Genomic DNA, 11,986 nt, shown 5'->3' with positions numbered 1-11,986 from the left:
AAACCATATTAAAACAAAAAATGTTTCCCTCCCCCATCTTTTTCGATTTTAAAATTTTTAAAATATTTTTGAAAAGCTCCAGGGAGCCACTAGGGCAGCGCTAAAGAGCCGCATTTGGCTCTAGAGCCACTGGTTGCTGACCCCCGGTTTAGATGTTGTTGATATCATTGCTCTCCTTTTGTTGAGCCCCCATCAACTGGGATTTGAATATACACTGTCAACTTGACAGTTGAGCATTCTGTCTACTGAGCTACTGAATATCAGTTGGGGAAAGTACTGTCTATGTGGGAAGGTGGGAAAACATTACTCCCTGAAAACTCAAAAAAAATGTGCTGGCGGCTGAAGCTACACTGGACCATTGGCTCAGAAGTCTATAAGCTCAACTAACACGGTGAAGCGCAGGTTCAAAGACCTAATTTCTGGCAAGTACAACTCCCGATCAACCACATATTGCAGGCGTCTTCCACAGTGATGAGAGTGAAGCAGATAATGACCTGTATAGGTTAGACCCAATTGATGATATTTGGCTACCGCTGAGAAGAAGCAGCAGGAACCAGAAAACTTTCTTGGACTGGTTTAATTTTTGACACATAAAATTTTGGGTGTACCCTCATGGACCTGGGCAATTTGACCTTAACAGCCACCGGATTGATGGCTTTCTAGATCTTGAATGGGCCTATAAATCTGGGTGCCACTCGCAAAGGAAGGTTTGCGTAGAGGGCCACACCTTTAGTCACGGTGTATCTGTGAGGTGACTATTGGCACCAGTGGCTTACCATTTAGTTGTGCGCAGAAGTGTAATCCTGGCTGGTGCCCAGGTCTTGTGGGAGAAAAAAGCCTAAGCGACTGAGCAGGAAACGTCCCTCTCCAGAAGGAAACATAAAAGTCTGGAATCCGTAAACACACTGCAAGGGTGACATTCCAGTAGCAGAACTGGTCAAAGTGTCATGGACATATTATTACACGTTTATTTTGTTTTGTTAATCTGCCTTCCGTCTCATTGCTAAAACATTTAGTTTTGTCACAGAGATATTTTGAATCGTTGTAATTATGGCCTAAAATTGTTTCTCAACATTCTTCTAAAATCTATTGAGACAACATTCTTCAAAAATCTTTTGAAATTGCTAAAGGAAGAGACTGCAACATGAGTCAGCAGAAATGTCATCAGTGTTATTCATCTGAAAGTTGGTAGACATACAGTAAATCTGTAATGTATAATAATAATTTATAAATTAATTTAAGAGTTTTAGCTTTGACAGCACTAATATGAATTTAAATGTTGTCAGCCTTCATGGAGGGTGTCACTCAACCCCATCATATAACTATGTCAGTTATATTCTCAGAAAAATAAAAATATATAGTCTAAGTTTTCCTTCTTTTTTGCCAATTGTATAGAAACATATGAATTTGATATTTTCCAGCTTGAAACGTTTTCATCGATCAGCATGACCCCGCTGTCAATAAACTGGAAACAAGTGCTTATCAGCTGAGTGTGGTTTTCACACAATCATAAACATTAACTGCCCTGTTAGACCTTCAATGTTGATAACTGAGAAGCAAAGAGTAGTACAGTAGTGCACTGCAATATTGTATTTCATTATCAACAGCAAGGGGTTATTTAACACTTGTTTCTTACTGCCATAACTTTAGAAATTACAGTCACCAACACAAAAACAGCACGGAGTAGCCGTGCTGCCTTTTTGTTTGTAATTTGGAATATCTCTTCTTGAAATATGGGGACACTTTTGAAGAAATACACTTGTCTAAAACACATAATACTGTCCTCCTAAATAACGAGCCATATTTAAGAGAACACAGCGCCCTCCCTTGGTTGTGCTCAGTGATTACATGCTCTATTGAAGAGAGCGTCACTTACATTTATTCCTCAGCAAAAATATTTTAGGACATCAAACAAAAATATGGCAACAAACCATCCACTAAAATTGGCCAAAAATCAAGTGAACACAAAGTGTTATGTCAAGTAAATGTTGTAAAATACAACTAGGTCTACTACTAGGGAAACTTACCAGTTTCATAAGGTCAAAGAGAAAAAAAAAAATCATTTAATGAGGATGTCACACCATATGCCTAAATGATCATTTCAGCTCTTCTGAGTGTTATAGTGCTGGGATTTTACCAAGAATTTATACTTCATTCAGCAGTTTATTTGATTTTCCAGGAAGTACTATACGCTACTGAAGGGTTCCCATCAGTGCTGCGTGTCGATGCTTCCGATTTGCCAGGATGGCAAATTTATTGCCGACGTCTCTATACCGAATTAGCCTGGTGGCCATATGCAAGGGCGCTGAATGACCAGGGACAACAGACCAGCTTAGCGTTCATGTGGACTGCACACTCAGCAAAATGTGCCCATGCGCTGCACATTGTTTATCAGACAGCTACCGATGTTGTTTAAGTTCTGTGCGAGTGTTATGGTAAAGCACGTTAGATGAATTCCCACAGCCAACCCTGAGTTTTGGTAGGTTGGGCAAACATGATCTAATCCAAGCTGTATAAATACTGTGTATTACTTGAATATTGGCCAAAGGCATATTTAAACCAATTTTGAATTAAATATTATAAAGAAGAATTAGAACTATAACCCATTGGCTGCTATAGACGGCGCTAGACATATCGTCCATTTTTACTTCTGACATTGATCATTCACTGCCAATTCTCCCAGTTCAAACTGATTGGACTTCATTGTCATGTACTTCCTTAATCAAAGTACATGTAAGGCCGAGACTTGAAGGGAACAACACTTCTTTATTCAGCGTGCTTCTCAGCATGTGCCACCATCACATCACAGAGATTCCTTTTATACTGTAATACCACACCCACAGGAAGTGCACACTATGGCAACAGCAGTGTGACATAAATATGTTACAGCTCCTCCCCCTTATATAACATGTCCCAGAAATAAACACAAAAATACCTCCTGTTTTTCCCATCTAACTTATTAAATCCAATCTAGCAGGCGGTCGCCTGTCACATGCAGGGTAACGACGTTCAACAGTCACTTCAGATTTTCCACTTGTGGAAACAGGTTCCGATACCGTCAGGTTCCGTTTGTGCATTGGTATAATTAGACACAATTACAGCAGAATTGTTTGGGTTTGACACATCTGGTAAGCTAGACATTTCTGGTATTCTTAGCACATCCGGTAAGCTAGACATTTCTGGTATAATTACACTGCTAGCATCATCACAATCAATAGAGAGTTCTGGAGTAGTGTCTGGTGTTCCCAACAATTGATCCACATGGCGACGCCAAACACCATCAGATGTCTGATCTGTGTAGGAAACAGGCCCTGTTTGAGCAATGATGGTGGCAAAGGCCCACTTTTCCTTGCAAGGGCCCACTTTTCCTTACTCTGAAACTCCGGGCCATAACAGAGTCACCAGGTGCAAAAACTCGGTTCTAGGAATGCAGGTCTCTGTACTGGACTTGTTTCCATTGATCCATTTGAACAATCTCTCTCAGGGTTGGTTTCAGTAGGTCCATGCCAGTACGTAGCTTTCGAGAAAACATTAGGCTTGCTGGCGATACGTTTGTAGTTGAATGCACAGATTCTCGATATTTGAAGAGTGTAGTCTCTGATGGAGTGTACTTTGCCCTTTGAGAGCATGTCTGAGGGTCTGCACAAACCTCTCTGCCAAGCCGTTGGATGCTGGGGGATAGGGAGCCGACTTGATGTGTTGAACCCTATTGGCTTGCAGGAATTCAACCATTTCTTTTGACACAAATTGTGGCCCGTTTACTGACACGAGTTGTGCAGGGCTCTGAAACGACTAAACATCTCTCCTAACTTCTCAACTGTCCTTTCCGATGCAGTTGATTTCATGATAGCTACCTCTGGCCACTTACTATGGGCATCGATAGCAACCAGAAATATTTGATTTTCGAAAGGGCCAGCAAAATCAATATAAATGCGGTGCCAAGGGTCCTAAGGAAAATCCCAAGAATCAAGTGGGGCTGCAGGTGGATTGTTGCGAAACTTCTGTCAAGATGAACAATTTTTTACCGTCTCTTCGATCTGTTCATCTCATCCTGGCCACCAAAAATAACTTCTCGACATTTCATTTTAACAATACCACTGTGACCTGCATGCAGTTGCGCAAGCATTTTAGCACGCAGTGATTGTGGCACAATCACCCTCCTCCCCCACAGCAAACAACCCGATTGAACAGAAAGTTCCCACCTCCTATCCAAAAAAAGTTTGAGAGCGGTGTTCTCACCCTTGGTTTGTCCTCGAATTACCATGTCCATGACGACTGACAGTTTAGGGTCGTTCCGAGTTGCACGTTTCACTTGCGACGCTGAAAATGGTGCATGTTCAACATTTCGGAAATAGAATATGTCCACTGAGGTAGGTTAATGTTTTGTGACAGGAAGGGCAAACCTCGAGAGTCCATCAGCATTGCATTGTAAATCAGATTTGCGATACTTGATGTCGTATGAGTGAGCTGATAACAACAAAGCCCACCTCTGAAGACGTGCAGCAGCCAGCGAAGGGATTCCTGCATGAGGTCCGAAGCAAAATTCCCTTTTGTGACATACACTGGAAGTTTGGCAGTTTGCTCATTGCATTGCACAGTAATGTCAGTCATTCCGTTCATATGCACTTTGTTTCCAGTGTAAGCTTTGAACACAGTGTCTGACGGTCTTAATGGAAGGTGTCTTAAACGATGTTTAGAGACATGGTAAGACACAAGTGACGCCCTTGATCCAGTGTCTATTTGCATTTTGACTGGGTGACCCTCTAACTTTGGTGTGACCCAGTAACACTCTGAGTTTCCGTCCATGCTCATTACATGCACGGTGTGCATGTCACTGTCATCTTCGGAAGTAGAAGCACTCTATACTGCTTTGACATACAGTATTTCTTTGTTTTCTTTTTGTCATCCATTTTTTTCCCTTTTTCTGTGCTTGTTTTATTCCGACAGGCACACTTAACATGACCCTTTTTTCCACAATTCCGACAGTTCATTTCTTTGCACCAGCAAGTGGAGGCAAGCTGCCCCGTTTTACCGCACCTAAAACAGGGACCAGCAACATTGCTTTGGGTACTTGCCACTTGGTGTATTCTGCTAGTCATGTTCATTTGTTGAGCCTCTTTTGAAGCCATTTCCATAGCCACACTTACATCAAAGGCTTTCTTTAATGTCAGTCCACTTTCTGAGAGTAGCTTCTTTTCTGTTGCTTCATTTCTCAGTCCATATACCAATCTGTCTCTTAATGTGTCTTCTAAAACATCACCAAACTCACATTCAGCCAGCTTCCGTAGCGCCGCTGCAAACATAGTGACAGATTCCCCCTCTTCCTAATTCCTACTGTGAAATCGGAATCTCTCTGCAATCACAAGGGGCGTGGGTGAAAAATGTCCATTAAGAGTTTCCACGATTTCCCTGTACGTTTTACTACCAGGTTTATCAGGTTGAAGCAAGTTTCTCAGTAAATTGAAAGTCTTTGTCCCAATAACGCTCAAAAACGTGCCCCCTTTTCTTCCGCTATATCTTAGCTTCCACGAAATAGCCAAACCGCTCTGTGTACGAGCTCCACTGTTCCACAAGCTCATCAAAAGGACCAACACAGCCGATAATTCCCGCCATAGTGCCTGGTTAAACAGCACCATCACGCTCCTTTTGAAATCTCTGCTCGTCCTCCTCCCCACGAAGTCACGACGTGGAAGCAAAGGTCGGCACCGTCTGTCCCCTGAAGCACCACGACCCGCAGTAAACTCCAAAAACAGCACGTCCGAGCTGACGCAGACGTCCTCGTCGCACTTTTTGTTATGTGCTCCCTTAATCTAAGTACATGTCAGGCCGAGACTTGAATGGAACAACACTTGTTTATTCAGCGTGCTTCTCAGCATATGTGCCTAGACACATCACAGAGATTCCTTTTGATCGCAGGAGTCGGAGCTCGGAGCGTGCAACTGTAGACCGTGGACGAGCGTAGACGGCGCGCGGCCATTGGCCGAAACGTAGACCGCAGTCCGCTTCCTCCTTTTGCTGTAGATAATCCCACGTCGCCGTTGGCCGAAACGTAGACCGCGGCCCGCCTACTTTTTTTGGCCGCGGCCAATCGGCTCTCCTCGCCTACGACCACGGATGCCCGTGATTGGCTCCGCGAACGCAGACCGCGGCGGCCCGCCTCCTCCTTACGACGCGCCTGTGATTGGCCCAAAAGATGCAATCGGCGAAAAGACCCACGCACTCAATCGACAAGCCGAAAAGGTAAATATTGTGTATGAAATTCGCCAAAAATGATGCAAACCGATGCGTTGCGCCGCGCTAATAATAATTAGCCATGTGCAGGCACGCACGTAACTTTAACGTTCAATGACTCCGTGTGCTATACGTCTTGTATTACTTGTAACTAGTCACAAATTTAACCAATAACTCATTCATTTCACTTGTGTTCATGACGTGATCCTCCCTAGTATGATGCCCACACTGTAAATGCTCCCTATTTGGATTACAAAAAAAAAAAAAAAAAAAAAACAGAAATACTGTACTACATAGACGTCATCATTTTGTAAGTGGGCATATTTTGCATTTTCCCCAATAACTTCGTTTTTATTTGGAATTTGGGAATTAGATGAACTCAAGACACCCCTCTCAACATTTTAGCATCTCTGAACATCAAGTCATTTTTCTCTTTCTAATTGCCAGCTAGGAATGGAGGCATCCTCTTCACAACCAACAAAAACGCAATTTTATTATTACCATCATCTAGAATTTTTCCTCCGTGTCATGTCCTGCTTTTGTGTTGACACTTGCCTTTGTGTTTCTCAGTGTACATCAGAAGCGATGACCGGCCACCATGCTTTGCTGCCTAAACTGCGCTTGAAAAGTACATGTACAAACAAGGTATTGTTCTGGATGCCTTTTAAAAAAAAAACATCTCCTTCATTTAAAAAATGAATTGAACTATATTATTACTTCTTGTCTGATGTTTAAAAAAAATTTTTTTTTTTTACACCTAACAGGTAGGAAAAACTGCCTTGCCGTCACCGCAGCTCCAACAGACCAGCAGATCCCCGGCCAGCTCACGGTGACCTTTGGGAAATACAAAGGCAAGACCTTCATGTGGCTTACGGAGGAAGATGTCGGCTATGTCAAGTAGTGAGTATATATAAGAAATTGATAATAGGCAGTGGATTGTGTGTCTTTGTTACCCAAAATAAAAAAATCGTTTTAAAACAACTACTGCATGCTCTCTTAAAAAGTCTCCTCGATGGCGCGACGACAGAAGGGAAGGTACGACACCAAAACTGGGGAGTGGAGGCTGAAGGAGCAGCTTCTACGCTACGTGGATATGTTCCCTCCGGTGTCATGCCACTTGGAGCAGAACATCGACCGGGCCATCTGCGGGCATGGCCGCTTCCGGTCCTTCACGTTCGAGGAGATGTGGCAGTTTTATGACTTCTCCAAGCTCCTCCGTAACGATCTCCAGGCCGAAAGCGCAGAAGAATGGAAGATGGCCCAGGAAGCCTTCTGCTTTGTGCGTCAGTGGCTACTGATGACAGAGTAGGACATCAATGTCACGTTAAGAGATTTCGATTGTACATCCTCACAAAGGAGGAGGAGGTTAGTAGGTCGATAAAAAAATAACATAATTTCCTTTGCCAGTGTTTTAATGCATTTCAGGGCTTACCCGTGATATTTATTTTTTGTTCTGTAGCAAGCTAAAGGCAAAGTTGCACCAGCTACGCCCCTCACGTCAGCTTGTGCATCAGCATTAGCAGCATTATCAACATGACCTGCTGTAGCAAATACACCATCAGCAGCAGCAGTAGCAGCAGCACAACAACAAGCACCACCACCACAAGGTGATGATGAAGACTGGCAATGTAAAATACTACGCGCCTGGGCGCTTTGTGGCCAATCCGGGTCACAAAAAATATTCCAAAAAAAAAAAAAAGACCTACACGGTCAAGGTGTCCACGTCCAAAGGACTTTCTGGCAGGTCTTTTGAAAACTTTGATAAATTTTAAGGAGGCGGTCAATGACCTTGTAAAATAAAACACATTGATATGTATGTACTTCATGTCTCAGCTACTTCTTTTTACACACACAAATATGCAGTATGTTCGGCATAGCATATAGTCCTGTATTTTGTGCACTTTCCCAATGAGTGCAGACAGAAAATTAAAAACCTTGTCCTTATTTCTCAACACTTCAATATCTGCAAAACACTTGCTTATCATTAAGCTTATTTAAGACACAATGCAGGCTGCTTAACTTTTACTGTGTACTATAGCTCCTTTATTTAAATACAAGAAAAAAACTGAAATTTGAGTGTAATAACAAATACATTTAAAGCATACAGAGATTGGGAAAAGTCCTAATGCCCTTAATTGAAAGTGGGGAAAAAATAGGCCAAGGCAACACAACAGCTAAAACACAGTAATGATGAAATCTATAATGCTGCGCTTCGGACCACGACGTCACTTGAGGGAAACAACGTCAAACTTTGGTCCCGCCCTCCCGCAGCCTCTGAACAGATGCTCAACCACCTTGCGGAATGGAAAGATGCCAAGACCACCCAGAGTTAACTTGTTACCTGTTGGGCAGAATGACCTCGTGAATGAAAATTTAAAACCTAGTGACTTACTTCTAATGGAATACTAGTTTCTTAACACTTGTATATCTGATTAACACTTGCATATTGCAGTTTGCTATTGGCGTGGTTCAGGAGTCAGCTATCATTTTATTTATTTCAACATCATCCTTCGTACACTGCTTAGTTTAAATTTATTTTTAGGTAGTAGTAGTGTATATTATTTATTTATGTATTGACATTAATTTATTGTGTGATGCACTGATAGGGTGTTGCTATTTTTAATGTCATTGTACTATTTGAATGACAAAGCCTATTCTATTCTAACATTCAAACAGCCGTATTCAACCGCCTGCAACTACCACAGAAAAGACAACACACACAAATTGACCTAAAATATGAATGAATCAGCTCATCTGTGAATACGTATTTTATATATTCTGCGGGGAAAAGTTCACCTAACAAAGGCATTTAGGATTCTTTTACATTGGCCAAAAACACACCTCCTTAAAAAAAAAACCTATATTTAATCTTTAAAAAGCTTTCAAATATCATAAATATTCTTAATTCCAGAATAAATATGGTTCAAAACATTATTTGAAAGCAATTTTTTTTATTTAGGTAAAAAATGAACAACTTAGATGTATGTGCTTAATAAGAACAAATGGCAATATTTACTGAAGTAAGTAAGTGGAATAATCTCACATTCATCTGTTAAATAGTCTATAACGCGCAAAACAAGATGGAGAAAATGATTTGACTAGACTATGTGGGCCTAAAGTGCAGTAAGCAACCGGAATTAGTGCTCATTGTTTAAATACACTTTAAACTCATTCATAAACTGTTTTACAAAAAACTCACAGCTGCCACCCTGGAGGGGATGTTCAATTGGAGTGGGTTCGGTCACACACAGATTGCAGACCGGAAGGAGTACTGGCCAACCAGAGCAGGGTTGGGGTACCACCCCAAGTCTGGACTGATGACCAATCAGAGAGGGCGTATTTAATTGTAGGACAGAATTGATACAAATCAGTCAACGTTTCGCGATTTGAAGACAGAGGCCGCATCGCGCTCGACCTTTGACCCTTGATTCTAAAGTTTGGCCCCGGGCGTCAATGTTGAGCGCAGGTGTCGCCAGAGTTCGATTGCACTTCACGTGGGAGGAGGCCCTACGGTAATGCCACACACACAGGAAGTGCACACTATGGCAACAGCAGTGTGATATAAATATGTTACATTCATAGTTGCCAGATGGGAAAGGCAGTCACAAAACCTGCTCAGTTCACAAAGAACCAGTCCATATTCCCTTAAACAACACTATGTATGTTTTCGTATAGAGCATTTCACCTTCACGTGAATCGTGACGTCTTCCCGCCCAGATGTAAACATTCCTCCATCTTGGACCTTCTGGTGGCATCGTTTCCCACAAGCAAAAATGGAAATTTCCTTAAAAAATGCAACGATTACTAGCTGTAAATTGAGACAGGACATATGTTAGCTTTCGAGCTGCAACATTTATATTACCCAGAAACACTGTATATAAATACCTGATGAACATAAGGAGTACTTACATGCACCCACCAAACTTTTAAAGCCTACGAATGCCTTGAAAACTATTAATACTTGTAGCAGGATTCGTCAAGGAGCTTTTATTGGCATAAACACGTTAGATTTTTAGATCGTCATCAGTAAGGTGAGAGAATTTTTAAATGTACACTCCCCACATGTAGATTCATTTCAAGCAGACCTTTCGATAGACTGGAAACAGACTTGTCGCAAGACAGGGATTATGAGATGCAAGGGACGGCACAATAAGTACTACCCTCGTTCTCGTCTATACAGTATTTTGAATTGGTCCAATTTACTATCACTGTACTCTGGAAACTATCATAAAAATGCAGTATTTACCATTAAATTACTTTTTAATCTGTATATACTATCATTTCATATTGTGTTATTTATTATAATGGCAATCTTTTTAATTTTGCATGAGGGAGCAACACAATCATGACATCAGGAATGGCTGCCGTCTTCCGCCTGCGTTTCTTCATTTGCTGGCGTCGGTTGAAGGTCTGCAATAGACCAGTCTTTTGTTTCTCTGTAGTCTTCACATCGCTAAAGATGGATGGCACGTAATCAGGTGACAGAGGATTGTTGCTTTCCTCTCCTACAATGAAAAAATACAATGAAGAAATAAAAACAGCATGAATGCACATAAATTAGTGAACTACATTACTACACTCGAGCGCACGCATCACTTTAGGTCAAAGCCATTCTTAGTCAGATTTTATTTCTCTCTGCACGTGGAAGGGCGAGGCTTTCCTCTTGAAGCAGCTTCCCTAGCTGTGTGGTAGCTTGGCCCAGTGACCAAAAACCCAAAAGCACTCAAATGTTAGCATAATTAAAAATGATAATAATAAATTTGCATACCTCCAATAAAATGGGCGCTACAGAGCCTCGAATAGTCAGTTGGGAAGAAATTTACCCCTTTGATGGCAGCCAGCCATTTTTCACGGCGCTCCTTCTCTTTTGGGATCCGGTAAAAGTGCAGATTCAATGCATTTACACTGTTTCATATTTTGTCTGGGCATATCTAATTTAAGAGGAGATCGCCGCTTAAAAGTTTAAACGTAGGCTTGCAAAGCTACACCGTGTGTACAAGCGACAAGTATGGCGTCAGGTCGACTCGACTCGACCCTACTCTACTCTACTCTATTATAACCAGAAAATAACAAGTCAACAGTAGGGGGCATATTGTGATGGAATCCAATGGCGGTTCTGCCAGCCTCCCAGTCAAAATGGACTGGACGTCTAGACTTGGAGAGGATGGCAGTGAATGACCGCTGCCAGCCTTCACAGCCAAAAATGGATTGGACATCTAGCGCTGTCAATGGCATTGTGTGAGCATACACAGCCAATCCTTCCAGTTTAAATGAATTGGACTTCTATCGTTGTCATTGGTAGGCAATGAGTTTTAAAAAATAAATTATAATAGTTGGCCATACCCAGAGCGTAATTGCGTCTTTTTATTTATTTTTTTCTCACAAATTAAAATTGAATAAATAAATATATAAATTGATACCAGCAATATGAAGTTGCCAGAATATTAGTTTAAATCAATATTATTATTTAAATATGTTCATAAATCTGTCAGTTTCCCCTCACTTGTAGAGAGCCCCATCAGTGCGTACTTATCCAATCTATTCCACTTGCTCAAATAGAGAATGCCCACATCACTGAAAATCCAGTCCGCGTTTTTCCTGTGACTTGCTCATACCGGCACTACCTCTGACGCCCACAATAGAGCGTGAACGTGAATAGATGGATGAAGGACGGATTTCAAGAAAGTGAGTATTTATCACTGCTGTGAGTAACGGTCAATTAGCTCCAACCCCCAGCTAATAGCAGAAAGTCCCA

This window comes from Corythoichthys intestinalis, chromosome 1, assembly GCF_030265065.1.
Source record: "Corythoichthys intestinalis isolate RoL2023-P3 chromosome 1, ASM3026506v1, whole genome shotgun sequence".
Classification (NCBI taxonomy): domain Eukaryota; kingdom Metazoa; phylum Chordata; class Actinopteri; order Syngnathiformes; family Syngnathidae; genus Corythoichthys; species Corythoichthys intestinalis.
Note: the sequence above shows the minus strand (reverse complement) of the source record.